This window comes from Lepisma saccharinum, chromosome 28 (assembly GCF_977018435.1).
Source record: "Lepisma saccharinum chromosome 28, izLepSacc3.1, whole genome shotgun sequence".
NCBI classification, from domain to species: domain Eukaryota; kingdom Metazoa; phylum Arthropoda; class Insecta; order Zygentoma; family Lepismatidae; genus Lepisma; species Lepisma saccharinum.
This window is the reverse complement of record NC_139256.1, coordinates 35,591,487-35,616,264: the sequence shown is the minus strand read 5'-3', so window position 1 is coordinate 35,616,264 and position 24,778 is coordinate 35,591,487. Positions and strand designations below refer to the sequence as shown.

The window sequence follows — 24,778 nt, the reverse complement described above, 5'->3', positions numbered from 1 at the left end:
AAAAGTTACTTGTGACGACATATTGTCAGAACTCGCACAGAAACCTCGATGCCTAAATTTCAGAATTTAAATTGTTGAACTGTGGTACCTTATTTATTACTGTCTTTCAGACATCAAGTAGTCTTAATCTCTTTAATGTTGTTACAATGTTGAGTGTACATTTTTTTGTTTAAAAATTATATTTGAGCAATTAAATATAAAATATTAATAATTTGGAAATATTCAAGCAGGTGCTTTTATATGATGCAATAAAAACATGAAGCATCCATAGCAAATACATTGATTGCGTTCATTGGGGTAAAATCCAAGTATATTAATTATCTAATTTATTACAAGAAATTTGACCTGTGAACTGGAAAATGTATTGGATTCATAACCCCCCCCTTACGAAAATCCTGGGCACGCGCCTGCAAAACATGCAGCAAACTTTCGCAATTTGCAACAGCTGATCGAGACTTTGCCATTCCTTCCTTCTTCTTTGATTGGCACACACCGCCTATGAGCGATTTCTTGCCAGGGGTCCTATTTGGTTTGTTATGAGAAAGTTTGTTTACATTCCAAGTATCTGTTTGTTTATGTTACAATGTTGTGTTTGCGTGCAAAGCTGTACAGTATCCACATGACATCAGACCGTGGTTCGTAGAGTAGAGTCGAAAGGGACATCGGAAATGGAATACCCACACGTTGTAACTGGTTGTATAGAGTATTGCGATGTTGTTGTCGATTTATCAACTATAAAAGTGTAAACACAGATTATACTAGGTGCTGCACGTATCTGTTGACTGCACAGTGTACTGCTTTTCCATGTTTACCTGGCACTTAACGCGTTAGGCGGAGCCCCGACCGCCACTTACGTTACACGGGACTTTAAGTGCTAGGTAACGTTAGGCGGACATTGAACAACCGCAAAATGGTGTTAAGTGGGGGATAAGACGTTAAGCGGAGATGGTGCAACCGGTCCTAAATGCTCTAGTAGTTAGGTTAGGTTCCGTTAGCATTAAAATAATATCGCTAAATGCTTTCTAAATTACCTGTACATTCATTCCCACTAAACTTGCATTTCTCTCGTAACATCCTCTTAGCAGATGAATTACGTGGCAGGAGCAAATTTGGAGCTTATTACTGCTGAGACGTGCGTGGCAGCAGTCGGCCTTTTTGTTGACAGGGTCATGAAAAAGAAGAAGAAGAAGAATTGTCCATACTGTAAGGACGTAATCTGTGCTCTAAGGATGTAGCCTGTGCAAGTAATTGGCGGCTGTTTTCTTTCTTGAAGGTAATTTAATTTTATTAGGTGCCTTACCAGGGAGGGGCTTGGTCTCTTTGCTCGAGCTTCTCCCTGGTTCCTAACCGAAGAAACAATTTACAGGGTTGTTCTTGGTCAACTTGTCCCCATATAAAAAACAAGTTGACCCATAGGCACACCTGATATATGCATCTTTTGCTTGTATGTTTAGTTTATAAACAAGACAGAGATGGTCAAGTTGTGATCAGAGGATGAGAATCTTGGTTCTTGTCTCAGACTGCAACTTGAATTATCATAGAGAAAAAAGCAGCAAAACTTACAAGTACACTAATCTATGTATGTAGTGTGCCTTAGTCATGCTGCTAACATCCAAATAAAAATTTACATTTTCATGTTGTAAACATCCTAATAAGTTACATTTTTATGTTGTAATCACGTGGGAATTATATCCGTTTTATGCAATGTGTGGAGTTACAAACCCAGGTTCCGTTTTGGTAATTCCGATTTCATTTTCATAGCCGCGTATTTATCTGCATGAATGTAAGTCTATTAATGTCTATAGGAACATATGAAACAGGTTTCCTGATTACTACTTTTTTTGGGGGGGGGTAACAGTGTGGTATAGTGAAAGCACATTTCACTCGTTTATTTCCTAATTATTTACATTTGTACTTACCTGTTATGCATAGCGGAAAATTTTTGAACGTGGGATTATGCTTTTTTTTCACTGAAAAAAGCGTAATTTTTCACATTGCAAGTATTTATTGTTCGTTGCTCATGCACTTTCGTTACACACAATATGGCGGGCAAATCTTGACTCACGTTGTCTATCGTCAGCTGATATGCAGTGTTTCCAAACTTATTAACCGAAAAATGCCACGCAAACTATTCACAGAAGGTTTTTAAGCGAAAATTGATCCACAAACCATTCACGGAAGGTCAGGTTCAGTTAGGTTAGGCAAACAAAATTAAATTGGAAAAAAAAACCTCGCATGTCATCTTGTAAAACTACCGTGTGGTTGTTACACTAACCGGGGGTTACATAATCGAATGCACGGAACATTTGACTCGCGTAGTTGACTGTAATGGTGGCAAGAGCTATCGTGCATCAGAGATACATTAATGTCGAAAAATACATGATTTACTAGCCGAATAAGTTGAACGAAGGGAGAAAACATTTCCACGAGCTTCCAAAAGTCTACAGGAACTCAGTTCCGTAAATAGTTTCTCCTGTGAATTTGAAGAAATGTGTTTTCACTATACCATACTGTTGCCTTTTTTTGTGCAGAACTATATTTCTATCCCCATTTGTATGTTTGTGAAAAAGGTTTGGCATGTTCTCAGCATTATAATTTACTATTCAAGTGTGCATACATGCGTCAAAAGTAGACCTACTCCAAAATAGCAGGTTTTTACTTATGTGGGCCATACATTGGAATCAAATATATCCGTTATTTGTGTTGTTTTTTTTCATACTAGAACCAATTTTATATTATGTAAAACACCAATCAATATGATTCTCAAGGGGGTACAATGTGGCCCCTCCACAACCTGAGCTGGTCTGCTACATGGATGTGTGCATTCTTTATTTGTTGATGTATATCAATCTTATGGTAGTGTGCACTTATTTTGTTTTCATGACTAGCACTTTTTTTCTGCACACCCTGGAATTGGAAAAATACCACAAGGTGCTGGTACTTCTAATATGTCACATGATGCAAGTATGAAGGATTCTTCTTTGTAGCTAATCAGTGGTGATTTATTCATCATGGAGTTTTGGACTTTTAACCACTGTTAATTTTTACAAAAAAAAAAAAAAAAAAAAAATTACCTACGTTTCGGAGGCTGAATCTGCCTCCATCTTCAGGGTAGCGTGTAGTCTGTTATGTTACATACATGGTTGCCTAGGAGGATTGCTCAAGGTGACTTAGGCTCCACCGCGTCTGCAGTCACAAGGAACTTTATATACGAAAAAAGTGCCAGGTAGATTGAGTGGCCCAGGCTCCACTTTGTCAAATGACCACGTCGAGGTCACGACCAAGGCTTCGTGTGGCACCGTTAGGTTTCCACCTTGATCTCCGGGGACTGGATTGCCCCGGATTGCATGATGACGTAAAGTGGGGTTGGGTGCAATATGTATGAATAGTCTAAGGAGACTATACGTGAGATCTTATGTGTGTGGAGGGATAGTGTCTGAATTGTGAACTCTGGCCCCGTTGTTGTTAGTGATTTTGGAGTTTGTGTTTTTGTACAATTAGTTCACTGTTTCTTTAGTGTTTCTGCTGTGTTCTGTGGGTAAATGTATGACATGTGGATGCGTTGGTGTAGTGCTGCCATCTATTGTTTTTTTGAAAAAGTTTCTGACTAATGGTGTCCATATTGGTCTGATCTCTAGGCTGGGTTGGCTGATCGGTTCTGTTCTTGTTGTCATATGCGATGCTTCCTTGAATTTTCTGCTGTAGCCATTTTCTTCCCTGTTTATTATCTGTGTTTTATCCCATTGTATTCTATGACTGTTTTCCCAGGCGTGGGTCGCTAGTTTGGATCTTTCAAAGTATCCCAGCCTAAGGTTTGTTTTGTGTTCCCCCACCCTCGCTTCAAGTGTTCTGCATGTTTCGCCAATGTATTCCCTCCCGCATTCACATGGGATGCTGTAGATTACGTTTTTCATTTTTATATCGGGTGTGTGGGGTCTTGTGTGGACCAGGTTGGATCGGAGTGTGTTCTTGGAATGGAATGTAGTTCTGATGTTATATTTCTTGGTTATTTTTTGGATTCTTTCTGATATTCCTTTTATGTATGGTGTATGGATCGTGGCCAGTGGTTTATCTTTTGGAAGTGGTTTTGTTGTTTCTTCTGTCCATATTATGGGGTTTATTATTTTGTGTGGATAGTTATTGGTTCTGAGATCTTTGTAGAGTGATTTCTTTTCATTGGTAAGATCCTGTTCGGTCTTACATATGGTTTTAGCTCGGTGCACGAGTGTTTTTACTATGCCGGTTTTTATGGACTTGGGGTGGTTGGAGAGGAAGTTTAGATATTGTCCTGTATGGGTAGGTTTTCTGTACACTTTTGTGGAAAGGGTGTGATCTTGCCTTGTAACTAGTACATCTAGAAAGGGTATAGTTCTGTTTTTTTCCACTTCCATGGTGAATTGGATTGTGGGTCTTAGGCTGTTTAGGTGTTGCAGAAAGATGGGCAGTGTGTGTTCCCCATGTGGCCAGACTACAAAAGTGTCGTCTACGTACCTGAACCAGGTGGACGGTTTGAGGTGGTGTGTGGTTAAAGCTATTTCTTCGAAATGTTCCATATAGATATTGCTGACTATAGGAGATAGAGGAGATCCCATGGCCATGCCTTCTTTCTGTTGGTAGAATATGTCGTCTATTTGGAAGTATGTAGTGGTCAAGCAGAGGTTGAGCATTTCCATTATTTGTTCGGGTTTTAGATTTCCTAGTGTGGTGTTATGTTCTAGAAGTTTCTCCTGTATGATTTGCAATGTTTCATTTATTGGTACGTTGGTGAACAGGCTAACTATGTCAAAGCTGACTAGAATTTCTTGTCCAGTGAGTTGTATCCCTTGGATGCGTTGAATGAAATGTTCTGTGTTTTTTATGTGTGTTGTTGTGTTTCATGCGAGGGGGGTAAGTGCTGGTAGTATAAATTTTGCCAGGTTGTAGCATGGTGAGTCCCTAGTGCTAACTATAGGACGGAGTGGTGTGTGTGCTTTTGTGAATTTTTGGTAGTCCATACATGTGAGGAGGTTTGCTGTAATATGGATTGATTTTCTTTCTTATGTTTTCAGGTATGTCTTTCTTCATTTTTCTTACAGTTGCTTGTACCTTTCTTTCTATTGTTGGAGTAGGGTCCTTTTTTAGTTGGGTGTAGCTATCATTGTTAACTAACTGTTTGAGTTTTTCTTGGTATGCTGTTGTGTCAAGTACAACTGTGCAGTTGCCTTTGTCTGCTGGGAGTATAGTAATCTCTCTGTTCTTTTTGAGGTTTGTGATGGCAGTTATCTCCTGTTGAGTGATGTTATTGTGTGAGAGCTGTGGTGGTTTTTCGATGGCTTTTCTGATCTCCCATCTGAGTTCCTCAGCTTGTTCAGGTTGCATTTTTGCAGTGGCATTTTCTGCTGAGGAAATTATGTCTAGTACGGGAAATTTCTTGGGTGGGAGAGCGAAATTGAGGCCTTTGCTTAGTACCCTTTCCTCTTCTTGCGACAATGTGTAGTTTGAAAGGTTCCGAACAGTGGTTTTGTGCGGGAGGGTTTCTTGTGTCTGTCTGGTTAGTAGTTGGAATTTTCTATCATGTGTTTCCTTTTGTCTGTGAATAACTTTCTGTTGTGTATTCTGGACTGATTTTGTTATTCGTTTGTAGTCTTGATCTTCTAGAGAATGCAATAAATTCTTGTTGATGTGGTTTATTTGGGAGAGAAGCCTCTCTTTGTTCATTCTGTGAAAATTGATGCGTTCCCTTACTAGAGGGAAAAATTTTGTAAAAATTAACAGTGGTTAAAAGTCCAAAACTCCATGATGAAGTATGAAGGAGTATTAAGTTTCTAAATGCTTTCATTGTTAGGTCAGGCAGATCAGATTTAGGGCTGTTAGCATTAAAATTACTTCTGTAAATACTTCCCAACACCTGGTCATGTAATTCTGGTGACAACGTTGTGGTATGATTCAGTTAATTACTTTTGCTGGTGAAAATAGCCCCATATGATGTTCTCAACACCTGGTCAAAAGCTCAGAACAACTAATTCTTTGTTCATTCAGCATACATTTTTAATAGGTTACAAAAGGGCATTTTGACTAAATATAAGAAATATAAGCGGAAAGTAATAATTAACATTGACGAAGCTGTTAGAAATCATGCGGAAAAAGAAATGTACACATGCTTTGATGGCAGTGTGCAAATGATTGAGGTAACAAATACAAAGGTTGGTCAAAAGGTAACACACACTCCACTGTAGCTCGGGAATGGACTAGGGAAATAAAATTTTGTAGGTAGAAGCTTTGGTCATTTGGAAATGTTACTCAATGTATGATCCAAGTGCTTGACTGCACTGCAGCCATCTTTGTTTCCATGACACGAATGCACATTCGTGAAACTCTTGAGGTTGGTCTTTACACCACTTTTTCACACACCATTGAGCTCGTCATCTCCAAACTGTTTCCCACGCAGATTAGCCTTCAGTTGTCCAAACAGATAGAAATCCGATGGTGCTAGGTCAGGACTGTATGGGGTTGTGGCACTGCTGTCCATCCCAGTTGGCCAATCTTCAGAACTAATGAGTGCAGCATGCGGTCGTGCGTTATCGTGATGCAATTTGATGTCCGTTGCACTTAATTCTGGCCTCTTTGTTCGTAAATTAGGTGTTGGTAAAGGACCAATGCTTCTACCTACAAATTTTCATGGTAACAGTTTCATACATCGGAGACACATTTCTTTAATTTTACACAAGAAACTACTTACTACAACGTTCGTCGAGGTATTTTCTTTCATCGTGGAATATATTTGACCGGGAAATCATGTATTTTTCAAGAGAAATATCTCACCGACGCAAAATTGCCATTGCTTTCATTTGTTTGCCCTACGACAACCGGATGCTGCGTACGTTTGATGACGTAAGCCCCTGTCAGTGTTTCAACCCCCCCTTTTTTTACTATGCTTGCCTAACATAACCTTATCGGAAATGGTTCGTGGGGCTATCCGTGAATGGTTCAAGAGGCTATCTGTGAATGGTTCGTGAGGCTATCGGTCAGCTACCGTGCATAATGGTTCGTGGGGCTATCTGTGAATGGTTCGTGGAGTTATCCGTGTATGGTTCGTGGGGCTATCCATCAGCTACCCATGCATAATGTATAATTTCCACCGGTGACGAACACGATAGTAGGTATTTTTCGGTGCAGAAGGTTGAAACACTGCATACCCACAACATGAGTCAAGATGAGCCCGCCATATTGTGTGTTCCAGAAGCGAAGAAAGGAATAAAAAAAAAAGCACTCAGAATGTGAAAAATTGAGTTTGTTTTCGTGTAAAAAGCATAATGGCACTTTGAACTATGTTCAGCAATAAACAATTGGTAAGTACAAACCATGCGAAACACAAAATATCCGATTTTAATCTGTCTCCGATCTATGAAACTGGTACCATTTTCATTTCCATTACCATTCCTGAGCTACAGTGGATTGTGCGTTACTTTTTGACCGACCTTTGTAGTTCACATTTGGATAGGGTGACCAGACATACTCTTTTAGAGGTTCATATACTCTATACTCTTTTCAATTTGCAAAAATCCCCCAAAATAATCTTTTCCATAAAAACAAAGGTAAATATGATATTGAACAACATATAAAATCGAAGTCACACACAGAATGTTCATCGGTTTCTGAGACACGTAAGTTGGATAGTTTCTTCAAGTGTATTGATGGATACAGTAAGTCAATATAGTTTGGAAACTAAGGTTGTTGGATTTGTAGCAGACAATGCACCATTAAATTTTGGTAGCATAAACAAGACAACATCAGGAAATAAAAATGTGCACAGAGAGTTGGAGTGCAGATTAGAAAAAAATATTTTGCCTATTGGTTGTAGGGCTCATATTCTACAGAATGCAATTTCTGTACCTTGTGTGAAAATAATACCCATAGATGTTGAGAACTTGGTTTTCAAAATATACAATCATTTTGAAAAGGTTCTGTGAATTTATTGGGTGTCATTATGAGGGTCTTTTATACCACTCAAAGATAAGATTCCTCTCTTTACTTTAATTATACGTCAGTATGAAGCGATAAAGGCCTATTTTTTGAGTGAGAAAAATGTCCCAATTGCTATAGTCAATTTTTGTCAAGATGATACAAGTGAACCATGGCTATATTTTCTGCATGCACAGCTACTCCTGTTTAATGATACTATTTTAAAAATTAAAAGGGTGTGATATAACAGTAATTGAAGTTTCTGTTCAATATTTTCAACTTCTACAGAATAGAACAGAACTTTTTCCCATTCTCAGCAAAATGTTTACTTATGAAACTTGTAAAAGAAGGGAGAATAAAGGAGGAATGGCTATGCTTTCTCTGTTTCAAATAAGTTTTATTGTGAAGTGGTAAAATACTTAGAAACATGGTCACTTCGTTTTTTTGAAGATGTTTACTCCTTGACTCAAGAATTTCCTATGAACAATTCCAAGAGTCATTTTCATATATCCATCAACAAGCAAAACATAATTCAATTCATTGGAATTTAATGATAATGATATTTTTGACACTTACTGTGCAATTTCAAAGCCGTTGAAAAACATCTTGAAGATTGGGGGAGTGGGGGGAGAAAAGAAACAATGATGGGTAAGTGTAAGTCAGGGTCAAATTTAAAAGTGATTGTGCCTCTTATAAAATTCTTGTTTACTCTACTCTGCCTGGTACAAATGCTGATTGTGAAAAACTCTTTCAGTGTTATTAAAACTTATTGGCGAGAGGAAAAAGGTACACTCCTGGTGTCAACACTCGAACAAGTAATGGAAGTGAAATTCAATGTGGACATGACCACAATAAAGAACGATTTATACATACTCAAGAAAGCAAAATCATTCCAGAAGTATGAATGATGGTGCCCATTGGCGAGAAAGTATTTGTAATTAGCTAATTACATTAGACCCATAAGTAATTTGAATCTGCCGAGTGTAGGCCTATTTTATAGGGGCTATAATAGAAGCAATAACAAATAGCCACCCTTATTTTTGTTTTCTTTTTATGTTTTGTGCATGGGCACCTTCAACCTATAGACTATACTCTTTTTGGTCAACAAATACCTGGTCACCCTACATTTGGAGAAAGCTATTTGGTCACAAGAAATTCATCAAATATTGACCATCATTTATTGTCTAAAAATATTGGAGCTCGAGACCAAGAGTAAAACTCCTTTTGTAGCCATTAAAATATATTTTCTAAGATATTTGAGTTGGTTCTTCTCAAATTCTTATCTTTACTGCTAAAATGTAGGTGGGTATTTGAGTAACAGTAGAAGAATTGAATTTTTTAAGCCATATATATTTTTTAATGCAGGTGTTTACTCTGAGACTTGAACTTTTGGTAAAAAAAAGTCATATGCGGGAAATGGATTTCTTAAAATTTATAGGAGAAAGTACTTACAGAATTGAGTTTCTGTGAAGTTCGTACAAGTGTTTTCTCGCATTTTTCAAACTATTTTGCCGCTAAATCATGTATTTTTCTATAATAATGTCCATCCGATGCAAGAAAACTGTTGCTTGCATTTCCATCTATGTACTTGAACCGGATGTTGCTAGTACCTGATGACGCAATCCCCCAGTAAGTGTTTCCAAACACACAGTTTTTTGACTATATTGCCCAACCTAAAGCAACCTAACCTAACCTTACCGTGATGGTGCGTGGGGGTATCGTGAATGGTTTTTGGGGCTATTGGTGGATGGTTATACGATCCAGAATGGTTTTTGGGGCTATGTGGGAATTTTTCTGTTAAGAAGGTTGAAACACTGCTTTGCCATTTTAAATACAATGCTAGTCAAGATTTTCCCGCCATTTTGAGTGTTCAGGAAGCGAGAAAAGAACGAAAAATAATTACTCGATATGTCGACAATAGATATTAATTTCGTTGAAAAAAAGCTAAATCCGTTGTTAAACAATCTTTTGCAATGCAGAATAGGTAAGTACGAATGTAAAAAAGTAGAGAATAAACGAGTTAGAGTGATTTCCTGCATATGACAGTTTACTAACTTTTTTATGTGCAGACCTGCCTACAGGTTGTATGTAAATAGAAATATTTGATTAGGAATGCATCCTTTTTTCAGTATGGACTCAAACATGGCCATTTGTGGAATTTTGAGTTTTTGGAGTCATGAAAAAAAAACTGTAATTGACATAAAGAAAGCAATTTTTTTAGTAATACACTATGCAGACATTATGGACTGGGGCATATTAGGTGTTAGACCTACAATAATTTATTCTAATCTTTAAAATCCTTGTTTGTAGTATTACTCTCCTCAAAATATGTCACTGGTGTTAGGTTCTGGAAATGTAGAACCACACATTGCTAAGCAAGTAAAGCATTAAGAATCCAGTTTTCTCTGCTTGCCTTAAACTAGGAATAGTTAAATAATGGTGGTCTGATAGGTTTATATTAACTACCTTAATTTTTTATTATAAAGTGTTCTTTTAATTAAATGTGAACTCTTGTCATAGTTTCTTATTGTCACAAACGAACAATATCAGTAATATTGACATAATGAGGAAGTGTATATTACTCACTATCAAATATAAAAATACGTTAGTATCTAAAATTTCACAACTTACGTGAGTGAGTATAAATTTATCCAAACGACGTTTCGGACGTCAGTACTTCCTTCTCCTTCAGGTTCACATTAATATATAGACACCAAACATGGTGTCACGTAAAAAAGTGTTATATAGTTTGAAGGCAAGAGTAAAAAAAACTTATAAAAGTTTCCAGCTTTAACAAGGTAAAAGTTCCTGTGTTCTTAAAAAGCCCATATTAAAAACTAAAAGATTAAAAACAGGTCCCATGTGTTGCCTAAGAACCCCTTTCAGACATTGAGGCAAAGCCTGTTGGTAACGGTCTTCACGCGCAGAGTTGAAGGTTACCTCCCCTCCATGGGACTGATTCCCCTCAACTCTTACGTCACCATTCCAATGAAAATTCACATTCTTCCCCTGCAGCTCTAGAAACTTCGGCGGTGACATGAAAACCGAACTCTGCATAATCCTTACCGGCTTTATCCCATTTTTTCAGGAAATGGATCCACCCCTCTTCTAAATTGCCGTCGTCTCTACATAAATGTTCTATGAGGTTGTGCATTCTATCAATAAATAATTTAAAATCTTTACACTCAACATTTGGCCTATATACCGCAACTAAAATAGTGTTTATGTCTACAAGAAAAGATGCCGTAACCTCAAATACCATTTCAATAGACATGCTGTTTACACTGTGAACAGGCCTATGAGAAAAGGTTTCCTTGATGAAAATAGCACATCCTCCATGTTTTCTGTGGGTCTACAATAACTGCTATGTAAGTTGTAGCCCTTAAAACCGTAAAGATCAATTTCACTGGGACGTAGCCAGTGCTCAATTATACATAAGAACTCTGCATTCAATGTAGACACATAGTCTTCAACAATAGAATATTTATTTGAGGAGCCTTGGATATTCCAGAGAAGAGTTACAATTTCATTAGGCTTATATTGATTATTAAAGCTACTACTAACAACTTCACAAGCCTGATTTTTGAATTTATTGGATGATCTTCAAGGGTATTAGACATAGGCCTATATTGATTATTAAAACTACTAAGACTTTTAATAACAACTTCTACTGGCCTGACTTCTGAATTCTTTTGATGATCTTTCGGAATATTAGACATAGGCCTACCTAATGATCTAAAAAAGTATCAGAAAGAGTGTCCTAAATTGAATATAACATGCAACTACTTGTGAGTATTATCCAGCATTTTTCATCTGAAAAAGTGAGGCATAAGGGGAATAAAAACCATACAGTGGCCCTTCATAAAATATTTTAGTAGGTGTTAGATAGGGTTACCTGTTGTCCACTTTTTTCCTGGACATGTCCCACATTTTAGTCTTACACTCATCGGCTGGGAGGAATTTGGAAAAAATCATAAATGTCTTGCATTTTGGAGAGAGACATGCTCCAGAAGTCTGCAGTATTGAGTAATTTTAGTTGCATAACCATTGATGCAAAGCTACCAGATGTCGCAATTTAGTCGGGATAGTACATTCATTTTAATGACTATACTGACTTTTTTGAACTGCAGTGGTGATGCAAAAATGCCCCCCTTTTTTAATAAACATTTAGGCATGTTCTTTATTTTAATACTCCTTACTGATACGTATTATTTAATTTATAAATTTAATATTTTCTACACACTGCATTATCATGGCTGTTCAATGATTCTGGTATAACATTTAGAGGAAGTTTGAAAACATCGTTACTCTTTAGAACATGGTACTATTTGAAAACTTCTGTGAATTGACTTAGACAATAAGCACCAAGCTGTACATCTCGTGAAAGCCTTAGTATGTAAGTGACTGTGTTCCTGGTTGTCAGGTTGGGCAAGTACCCATGAGTTGATTTTTTTCTGTTACTTTGGACCATAATATTTCAACTCTACAATTGTACTTTCAGCTCTAGCTGCAATATTACCATAGCACTGATGGTCACATCTAATTCTCCGCGACAGTATTTTGCCGACCACCATGACTCAAGGTGTCCATCTCAGGGTGTTCTTTATGAATGTCCCTTCATCATATCATAACTAATTTTCATCGTTGCGTTTAGCAAAAATACCAGAAAAGCAACGTAAAATAACCTAATCAATCAATGCAATGACAATTCTGATTGTGTCTTTGTTCCACATTTTCGGATCTGCCCCCTCCCCTTAAAAAAACCCTGGGTAAGGGCATGGACTGCACTCCCAAACTCAATAAGGAAATTAATTTTGATTCAGACATTGCAAAACCAAAATGTCTTGTGTTGGGACAAGGGCTGAAGCTATAATCAAGTTTTGGGGCCACATTCAACCTACTTATGTTACTGTTCAATTTTTTACAGTATATACATCAAAGTTATTTCTAAAAATCACCCCAAGTGAAACTTCCGGAACCATTTCAGGTTATATTAAGGACGTTATGTTTCATGTTATTTCAAGTTACAGTATTTCACTGCATAATCACACTTCTTTTTTTTTCAATCCAAATTTTGTTTTATTATCTTTTATCTCATAATCAACACATCAATTAATGAAACCAATTAGAGCGGCATAGAATCTTCGGATACAGATGATTAAATTTTGTAAGTCCATACTTTGCAACACTGTAGTGAATTTTCTCCAGTGTAATATTTCAAATATAATGCACAAATTAATAACGACTAATGTGTTAACTTTTTTTGAAAGTAGAAAAATGTACACTAATAGAGTGCATCACACATAAATTTGCCGTTGCGTAGAAACGAATTTTCGTTTAGTCTCCCTCTCTCTTAGCATCACGTGTTCTACCCTGCTCGAAAACCTTCGCTATTGTTGCCATATTGTCATTCCATTCCTGGACACACTCGCGCAAACATCATTGAAAACAATTGAATAGCGCTCCAGCTCGCGGTTCCCACAGTTCGGCAGGGACGGTAATGTGGCAATATAGCACGGCGTAGTGGTTGCTTCTTTTATGCAGTGCATGTTCATTGGCTAGCTAGTAACTAGTGTTGCCAACTGTAATAATGAAGCACTATTTCTGTCACGGAAGGGGAAAGGCAGGTAAAGTGGCGGTGAATTTTGTTGGATTGGAAGCACCATATTTTTATTTTATACTAAGTATTTGAACGGTTTGACGTTGTGTGCGTGTATTGCGTGTGTGTATGTAAAAGTGTGTGTTTGCTAATGAACGTTAAATTCCATAATGCCTCCAGTTCTGTCGAAGTTGAAATCAAAAACCTTGCATAGCCAAGCTCGGGAAATTCTAAGCAACGTGCACGAGTTCGTGAAGGAGGAAGCCAGTCATGGTGTTAGCATCCCAATAACTTTAATAAATACTTACTTTTACATATTTAAGGAAAATATACTTAATTTTACATATTTCAACAGGTTTAATTCACAAATTGTTCATATTTCATAATTTGGGAATTATTCAAAATAAATAAATTATGTGGCTCCAACATCATTTCACTCTGGCTCCGGCACGTGTGCTTGTAGAAATTGCATAGAGGAGGCTGTCATTTTTGCTGCTTAATGCGATACATATTGTTTTCTGTGCTAAAATTGCCATGCTTTGATGGGTGACCAAGTTCATAACAGGGCCGGCGGAAGGGGAGGGAGAACCGTGCCATCGTCCAGAGCGGCAAAATTTGAAGAGAAGAAAAAAATAAGCCTATTGAAAACTGTGATCGAGCGAGATATTCTTTTGCGCTGAATAGTATGGAAATAGCATAAGAAGTCTCATTATTTATTTTATATTTTGATGTTTTAGTTAGGAATATATTGATTTTCAATTTTCCGTTCCTGCGTAATGACCGGGGGGGGGGGGGGGAGGTTGAAATAGAGCGGCATCTGCCGCCACCTCCCAGGGAGGCAAAATGACTAGCACCGGCCCTGGTTCATAACAAAAGAAAAAGCCGTGCAGCTTATCGTCTAGTGGCAGTATATGTACTTGTTATTGTTGTGGAAGCCGGCATCCTTTGTAAATGTACAACAAAGGCAACCGACTATCGCCGATCTCAGAGAGGAAATAATAATACTGCTTGAGGAGGAGTGTTATGGTGCAATTGTAGCGGTTTAACACGTTGGCATGTTGTTATCTGCCGTTGCAGTTCCATACCAGTGTATACGGGTTTTGGGAGTGCAAGTTAGAATGCCACCAGTGCATTAATGCAATGAAAAATAATATTTATATATTTTTTTATTTTGTTTGAAATCACTCAAATAAGGAATCGTATGAAGAAGTCTTCTTTGCAGCATTTTTGGTAATTTTACTTATGTGTTAGTTCATATTTTGCGAATTTTTAGTCCATATGTATGTAGCTACATACAAAGCCACTTGTTAGTACATATTAATCCTAGTCCTGGTATAATGCATGACGTTTTAAAACTCAACGTTAGATAGACCTGAATTCTCTAATTTTATTGTTGTACGTAACAGCTGTGCATCGGCGCACTGCAGCGATTTTTCTATCTGCTCCATTAGCAACACTGCTTCTTGAGTTGTTTCGCGCATTGCACGGCAGAAATATCTGCGCTGGACTCTACCTCACAAAGAAATTATATTCATTAATTTGGACTGTATTCCATTTTAACAGTATATTCATGAATATTTCATGCATTGTAATGTTGCACCAAAGATAGTTTAGTAATAAATGATTTTTCATTACCAGTAATACTGACAAATATTTTCTTTAAAAAATAATTTTGCTTTGCAAAAGAAAAAGAAAATTATATTGTGATTAAACTCGAAATTATGTGAAAAATGGACTCCTATGAGAAGCTCAATTGAAAACAAGTATAGTAAGAAGTGTGTTAGTTAGTATTGATTACAAATTTGGGAATTTTGTTCTGTATAATGTGGTGTAACAGCCCATGAGGGCTAGAGCCGAACTACCGACTGCCGAGATGGGAGATCAATAAGGTGACGTGTGGTCAGCATGATGAACCTCCAGTCATCGTCGTGGGTTTCCAGGACCGGTTTGGTGTACGCTACTCATTCGTAGCTCCCCAATTTCATCACGATGGTGGGTGGCCACCAGTTCCATACACAGGCTGAAATCTCAGGAGAAAAGTTGTTATGCTCACCCCCTAGAGACTCAAACCTGCATGCGTCTCGTTGCCCAAAGCATGATAGTCTAGTAGCTAGCTAGAAGTGTTCTGTTGGGATTTTGAGAGCCAGAAATTGTGTTTGTTTATATGATTTCTACTAGATGTAGGCATACAAAAAAATTGGTCACATGATCTGACTTGTGGTCATTTTCTAGAAATTTCCGCCATTTTGAATTTTCGAAGAAAAAAAATGTGGAGTAATATGGGGAATAGTATATCATTTTATAGAGTTTCAAGCACGTGGAACTTAAAAAAAGCACAGATTATGCTCTAGAAATAAGAATAAATGGAATGTAACCTTTAAATTTTAATGGAGGAAACGTTAAGACTGAAGAAAAATGTAATGTTTCCCTGTGCTTTATTTTTCATTTCAATCAAACATTTAAACATAAATTGTTTGTTTTGCATTTGAAAAATGTACAGCAACTGATGTTTCAAAATCTGCAAGGACATACCGTACCTCATAGGTACTTCTGGCATGTACAGGGTGGAGCAAAATCAGGAGGTCTTAAATGTTATGTTATAATAGGATTGGAAGTACTGTCTTTTCTATATAATCATAATTAAAGGACCCAGTGTTGGGCTGTTTTCCAGCACATTCATCTATATATGGACGCTTTGTGTGGAAGAGTAGGTTTGAAAACGGTTGAAAAATTTTTGAAAAGTTAACCTTTTTTTTGGTTGGTTTTATTGTTGGAACTGCACTTCGGCACTAGTTTATCTAGATGAGGCAAGTACCTTTGCAATGAATTGCTCTGCACATTGCACCATTGTCAAATTCCAATTATGCATCTTTGTCCCTTAACTGGCTTATTGTAATGTTGCTCTAATGATTGACCTAAGGCAATACTGCAGAATATTTTGTTAGAATGGACGGTGAAATGACGAGCCTTGAAGTCTTCATGTATCCCAGGGTGCTCCTCTTTGAGTTTCAAGCAATCATTGTAATATGAAGTACACCAATGTGCATAATTATATCAAATGCAAAGAGAAGTGGGAAGCACTTTCTTATAAGTACTGTGTACACGGAAGTCCCGATTCTGTCTGTTCAAGCGAGGTATCAAAAAAGAAGCGGTGCTAATACAGACAAACGGGTTCTAATGACAAAATCCTTGATTGAAGTCAGAATTCCCTAATTGTGCTACTGACCAGAATATGGACAATATTTTGTTCCACACAATAAATAATTTTCTTCGTGTATTGAGGCTGAATTACACACGTGAATAATTGAAAACATCCCTGAATACTTTGATCTTGACAATTCTCTAAAATGCTCTTTGCTGAAGTGTTGCTATGAGTGCATAATCATCCGAATTGCTCCAACTGCCTGAGCATATTGATGTCCATTGCATGTCCTTAAGCTGAACGTGCACCCATCGTTCAATTTTCTACAAGAATTTCAAAACTTCCGCTGGTTTTGAGATACAGTTCAATACACGAGGTTACTAATTGTTGCAAATAAAATCTAGGCCAAGAGAGATATTCTAAGACTTTTGCAGGTGAAGAAGCTTAATTAACTCAAATATGTGATATACTCCTTCATCACGCCATAATAAACCTCTTGATTGAACTGACACAGAACATCTTGCAAGTTGACCGTGGTTGAATGTATGGAATCATATTGTGTTGCTCTGTATGGACGGATTGGAGTAAATCCAGTGATATGATTCCCTCATAAGGGAATGTATTGATGGTATGTCTACTGCTTCAGGGAAGTCAAGCTGAGACACATTAAAGGAATTCAGAAATAGCGAGAGAAACCACCCGTGTTCCAAATCCCTTTCTGGTTTCTAATGTCATATGCTGTATCTAAATCACTATTTGACATAAAATTACTAGAAATCGTACATCTTCACTTTACTTTAGAATAGTGAAGCAAGTGCTAAGCTTGTATTTCTGTGTTTGAGGCCGTGTGTTCCACGCATACCTGACAGTGTAGCTTCCTCACTATGATAACTGTCTGTAGCATCACGTATGAGAATCTCAAGCTTTAATGAATGTGGAATTGGGATAAGGTGTCCTTCAGCTGTGATGATAGTTCTGTTTGCTAACATCTGATCTTGGCGTAGGACAATATCAGAGCAGCAATAGAGTCCTTGAAGGTTCAACCTCTCTTGATTTACTTAAATTGTGAATCGCTTGTGCTAATTCTTGTAGAAACTTTTTCCCCTCTGGTGGTTGAAATTGCTCAAACTTCATCACTGACTTTGTTTCGCACTTATCACGAAATTTTCCATCCAAATTGTAGTCATAGTTTTCCCTTCTTCACGGAGTCTATTGGTACATTCCTTAAGAACACCAGTAGACTGTCCTTTATCTACAAACGTACTGTAATAAATATTGAACGAATAGGCAAGCTAGGAAAGTAGTTTTTCCCTTGGATATGAAAACCTTTGCAATGACCATAGATTCAATATCTTGGAAATTTTAAGTTTGTGCTTTTGCTTCATAAATTCATTACGAAGATTTTTTGAAAATTCAACCCTTCGACATTTTATTTTACCTTACATTCTTTCGTATTGATACAGGATCACTTTGAGTTTTGTTAGAGGCTTTGCACTTCTTGTTTTGATATATTGTACCTAAGGCAAAACACTTGGCACATCACTAACGGTAGAAGTTATTTCAAAATCTACATCTAGAGAAATTCCTGCGCTCTTCCACGCTTGCAAATTTGGAAAAGTTGTGTTTCTCCCTTCTATTTTAACTGATTACATACCACACATACGGTCAATATGGAATTTGATCCACTTGCCCTTAAAGTGCGTTTTCTTGTTTGAGAGCTGTCTGTTTTCTTTGAATCAATTGCAGAGGATACTGATCAAAATATTTAGTTACTCGTTTCGATATACAGGTCGCATGATAGAAAAAGTTGTGTATTTTTATAATTACACCATCATTTAGCAAACCACTTGGTTCTTAAAATTTCTGTCCTCCAAAGTCTGTACCACATAAGTTTTCTCGTTCTTTTGATTTATGTATCAAACAAACATAAGCTTCATCAGAGTCTTTTCTCTTTTACTTGGATGTAAATTGCACTAATTCAACTATTTTCATTTTTAATTCTTCAAAGGCAGGAGTTTTTCCGCAAAATGGAAAAACAAAATGAATTAATGTAGTGTTCTTAAACGTATGTACAAACGTTAAAAGAGTAGAACAGCATTTTAAATTTTACCCTAAATTTCTACAAAACTCATATTTCTATCTCTCCAAATGCGATTTATATGTTATTATTGCACTCTGGGTGTCAAGAACATATAAAATGACATATTACATTGCCATATTATGCGATTTTTCAAAAAATTAATTGAAAAATCCAAGATGGCTGCAATTTCTGCAAATTGACCATGGGTCAGATAATATATATGTATATATATGTGTGTGTATATATATATAAATAAATATTTATAAAACTGAAAGTGTCAATTTTATATCTTTACAGCTCTTCTGGATCATGGAAGTCAGTTTCACAACACTATCCAGTTTTTCCTCAGAGGAATTCCAGAAAAGGATCTGAAATTAGAACCAGCAATTGAAGGCTGCTGGAATAGTTTATCTTCAGTTGTTTCTCAGATCAGTAATGTGTGTGTGTTGGAGAGCAGCGTTGTTCATCCTCAGTTGTATTTCCGAGGCATTGTTGATTGTGTTGCATATTACAAGTAAGTTCATTGTTTCTTCTTGTATGTATCCTATGTTTTCATTGTACTACTGTTTTGCTTTATAATTACAATTTTACAAGCAAGTAAAATAAATGAGATTATAAAAGCAAAGTTATGTAGTAATAAAATGTTCAAACAAGTAATGGTCGCTCACAAATTATGTATTTCACACATATAATTTCATTTTACATTATTTAATAGCATGTTCTATTAATGTATGTTATTTACAGCAAATGATTTGCATCCTATATTTTGACTTAGTCTTACATTTTGGAACCGCATATCCTACCTTTCCCTTAGTGAACTGATAACTCTAGTGGGGGGGGGGGGGTAAAATCAAAGAACACTAAACATATTTAAGAAAATTTCCATTTGGCATATTTCTATAATCATTAGAAACATAATGCAGTATTTACCAATTGATAATTATGGACAGACCACTAGTCAATGAGTATTTACATGATACTCAAATTTCCATGCATACATTGCAAGTTATATTAAGGTAACACTTCCGTTTAGTGGAGACGGATTTCGGACTTTTTTACAGAAGAAAGTACTTACGGAAATCATTTTCTGTAGTGTTGTTGAGGTTTGGGAATGTAGTTTTTATCATTTTCAATGCCAATTCATGTTTTTTTTTCTGGGAAAATATATATCTAACCTAACCTTACCGGAAATGGTTTGTGGGGCTAACGGCAATGGTTTGTAGGGCTAACATCAATAGTTTGTGGACCTAATGAGGTATTAGCATAATTTCCAATCCAGCCACAAAATTAGGTATTTTTCGGTGAATAAGGTTGAAACACTGCATTCACACTCCAAATCGACAAAACACTGCCACATCGCACGATGAACCAGTATGCTATCGCCATATTGCGTGTTAGAGAACCGAGAAAAGGAAGAACAGTAAGTACTCGTAAATGTAAGAAATATACATTATTCCTATTAGAAATTCATTATTACACCTAAAGAAATGTTCCGCAATACAGAATTGTATGTTAGCAATGTAAAAAAGTGCAAAATAAATTATTTCTAGGTGTCTCCACTATACGGAAGTAGTACCTATATTAATAAGTTATGTTATTAAATAATATTAAAATATTAATTAGTTTGGTTTGAGTTGATGTTTTAAGTCCACTTTGTGCACAGTAAGGCTAATCGGGACTGGACCTACAGTTGAAAGTGGAATCCGAACCACTATGTGCCTCCAACAGGTTTCGAACCCGGGACCCCTTGATTACAAGACGACGACGCTACCACTGCGCCATCGGGGAGGCCCTAATATTAATTAGTGTTGGGACTAGTGTTTATTGACTAAGTTACAACGTTACATATGTAAACATTTGGCATGTTTATGTAATAAAAATGTTTAACCGACAACTTAATAACATCCTTCTGCTGCTTCCACTACACTCAGCTGACGTCTATGGGTGGGTTTCAAGGCACAAATATTTTTCTCAGTCCAATTTTTTAAGAGATTATCATTAAAATCAGTTGATTTAATAACACAGTCAGTAATCTTTCTACAAATGCATTTTTTACATGACTCAATTTGTATTTGTCTTTTAACGGTTACTTCAGAGTCTTACTACTACAAGTATTTTGGAGAACGATTTTTCCCTTCTGCATACTCCTACATGATTCTTTGCGAGTAGCTTTCATATACTGTTTCCATGGTTATGGACTGCTGCTGCCGTCTACTTCGTGATTTTTTGAATTAGGTTTTTTGTAGTAGTAGTAGTAGTAGTGCATTGAAAGTAGCGTTTTGAACAAAGAAGAAAAGCACAAGCAAGATTTTTTTAATTTGTTGTGGGCCTCATACATAGTTAAATACTCTAGAAAAAGGGATCATGTTTTGACATGCGGCATGAGATGCTTGGAAGCGAACCCTCAGTTATCAATGCAACCTTTCGAACCGAAGAGACATGGCAAGCTGCACGTGTCGCATGTCGCTTACGTGTCTCTCGGACTGGGCCATTTTCTCAATACTGTGTATCGCGTCACCTCAGTTTGTTCACGTATGCACAGTGAATGCTTCAATCCCAACAAGCTATATTTAGACTCTAGAAGAGAGCCAAACCAGATTCCTTACGTGTTTGAAGCTCAAATTTGTTGATATAATAAAGTATTGATATGCACAATGTAGTAAGATGTAAACACTGCGTTCTTTTTGCTTTATCAAGTTTTTTGATGCAGTTAATGGCTGTAATTTGCCTTCAACATCGTGTAAAGAGGCCGTGTTTTTGCCATTTATGATGTGACTGATTATTTGAAAAAGCCATCATATGGAGGCACTTTAGTCCAAAATAGATCCGTCAACATGATAAAGTATTAGTGCACCCTGGACTGAAGTGAAGACTAACGAGGCTCTGGCGACTGGCCCCATGACCAGTATATTTTTGTTTGTATTGTCCTGTTCTTTTGACCTTATGTGTGCTGAGTGCCCCTTTACAGCCTCAGCTTTTAACAGCAGTCAGAACATTTTAAATTTTTTAGTTATGCAACGTTAGAGTTGTCCTTTGTAATGGTAAGGGGCTGGGCCCCGTATAATGTGACGGGAGCAAAATAGCCTAAGTGCTGACGCTCCCAAAATTTAAAATTCAATTCAATTCAATTCAACATGATAAAGTACTCTAGTGCACTGTTTCTCAACCGCCGGACCGCGACCCGATACCGTGCCCTCGTATCCACTATACTGAGCTGCGAAAGGTTCTGCTGAAAGTGGTTGACAACTGACATAATCCCAATATCGTATTTGAGTTGTGAGTTTTCGTATCCTAAGTCCATTTTATGCACAAATATACTTATCAGAACTCGACCTACAGTTTAAAGTGGGACCCACGCCACAATGTGCATCCACCGTATAACGACCGCCTTGTTAGCCAAATTGCATCGTAATTTGCACTGGAAAATATCTTATTCTTATACTTTTAAGTTAATAATTTGCATTATAGTATTTATACTTAATTGTTTTCATAACTCATGTATGTATTTATGTTTTATCTTTTGCTATTATATTTTTCGCGTATTTTTACAACATTAATTCACCTAATTAGTATATGCGACGTTTTCATTAAATCTAAGATGGCTAGGATTATTTCTAACTTTAATACAAATGTTGTTGTTTAAGTAAAAAGGTAAAGTGCTCCCCTGTGCATAGCACCACACCATGAACGCGTATAGGGGGTGTGGGGGTAATGCTCCACACTTTCTTGATCCGGTCGTGAATGGGGGTGATGTGATCAGCATCATGCCCCTGACCCACCAGGGTTTCCCCCAGGTACCCATGTTATTCGACGCTGGGTGGGCGCCGGGGCCGCTTCTAACGTTAGAAAAGTTCCCGGATTTGAACCGGCCGGGGATCGAACCCGGGACCTTGAGCATGGTAGTTACCGACTGAGCCACCGCGGCCAGTGTTGTTTAAGTGCATATTATATATATATTTCTTCTTAATATCAATTTTTGTTCAACAATAGACAAGATCAAAGTGTTTTAATCTTCGTTATAAATTCATATACTAAATCTTTCTTTATTCATTTTATGTGCAGGGGCAAATAAGAATTGCTTTATAAAGTCAGTTTCGCTATTTGTTGACCTAGTTAAATATTGTAACATGTAAGCACTACCTCACTTTCAATAATATATCGTTTTCCTATTATCTGTTAATTTTAGGAGTGGGGGAACCACGCTACTTTTTTTTGGCGATGTAAAAACTTCCACGTAGGCAATTTTAATTGTTGCCAACCTGAACTTTAGCTTACTGTCGCTAATTAACATTGATATGCTACATAAATTATCAGTTCTTCTTGTGATATTTTTATGTTATGAGTTGATAGCATTGTAAAAATAACAATCTGTTATGCTGCGCCTCACGCTTGGAGAGGCAGTTGAGGTCTTGTTTTCTAAGGTAGAGGCAGTGCGCGGTTTCTGTCGTGACAAAATGTTACTAATCACTGCCTCCGAGAGAACAGGACTCAGCATATGATTTATTTAAACTGTGAAAATAAGTATGTAACGCGTGCGAGTCGGTATTAAAGTTTTTGAACTTTCTAAACTTAAATTACTTGGTTTTAGTTTTATTTACGATGACTCGTCACATGTCGGTGGTTACCTTCCAGGGAATGGGTGGATCGTCTTAATCCCGATCCCTGAGTGAGAACTCTTGCATCCAACTGACCAGCCGGAGCAAGAAGCAGAGTGTTGCCGTTTCGTTGCTCCGTGTCCAGGGGTTTCGAGTGGTGGCACGTAGCAACCGGTTATGGAACCCGGCATCACTTAATTACAAGGAGACAACATTACCACTTCGTCATTCATATTTTTATATTTGTCAACAATTCTACACACGTAGTCAATCTATTATTACTCTTTAGAACTTATTTATCAATATTTAATTTCATAGATACATGTTAATTCATGCATAAAATCTTAAATACTGTAAAGGTATTTACGAGGAAAATTCTAGGGCTAAGAACATTGACTTAAAAAGAAACTGGGACATGGTTTCACGAAGGTTGAGGACCATTTCTCTAGTGTTTAGGTATTCGCTTTATTCAGGCTGGAAAGTCTAGCGTATGCAGTTTGAAGTCAGTGCATGTTATTTCTGAGTTTCTCATGCACAACATGCCTCACTCGAGTTCCAATAACTTGCACAAATTTTACAACAATATTTAGATGTAACAATGTCTCTTGTTATGTTTCTTTTTTCGTGCTACTAATAAACTGATTAAGGCAATTGTATGGGTACCATGCATGCAAGCTGAGCAAAGAAATAAGTGTCGCATGCATCTTGTCTCTTCGGTGTGAAACTCTGGTGTCATGTGCATCTTGTCTCTTTGGTGTGAAACTCTCGTGAGTTGATCGTTCCACGTTCCTCTAAAGGCACAGTTGCCACATGACCAGTTTTCCCGAAAAAACAGGCGACCATTTGTTTCGATGTGCTTTGAGCGCGAGCAACTTTTGTTGGATTGGGTTCATCTTGAAACACCCATACAGTCGACTGCTGTTTACGTTCCAGCTCATATGCATATATCCATGATTCGTCACCTGTTACAATCTTATATACGTCTTTTGAAGCACCACGATTGTATTTATTGAGCATTTGTTTGCACCAATTGATGTGAGCATCTTTTTGAGTTTTTGTCAAATTGTGTGGGATCCAACGAGAACATACCTTTCTCACAGCTAAATGATCATGTAATATTTTATATATGCTGGTGGAACTAATGCCTATGGTTGCCTCAATCTCACAGTATGTCACATGACGATCTTGCAGTATTAGGTTTTGCACAGCATCAATGTTTTCTTGAACAACAACTGATTTTGGACGACCTTCGCGAATCTCGTCGGTGAGCGAATGGCAGCCACGATTAAATTCGTTATACCAGCGTTTCACAGTGTCAAAGGATGGGGCTTGATCGCCAAATGTGGAAGTAAGTTGATCGATGCACTCTTGTCTTGATAATCCACATCGAAAATCGTAAAAAATCATCGCACGAAAATGTT

General features: G+C 37.2%; 1 protein-coding gene across 1 annotated transcript in view; it reads left to right on the top strand.

Annotated features, from left to right (window-relative positions):
* The first annotated feature begins 1,198 nt into the window (after positions 1-1,198).
* Positions 1,199-24,778, top strand: part of LOC145980804 (uncharacterized) — a 54,270-nt gene continuing 30,690 nt past the window's right edge. The window contains exons 1-2 of the mRNA XM_083113895.1: positions 1,199-1,273; positions 19,060-19,276. The gene's annotated coding sequence lies outside the window, so the exon portion shown is untranslated. The remainder of the gene's footprint in view (positions 1,274-19,059; positions 19,277-24,778) is intronic.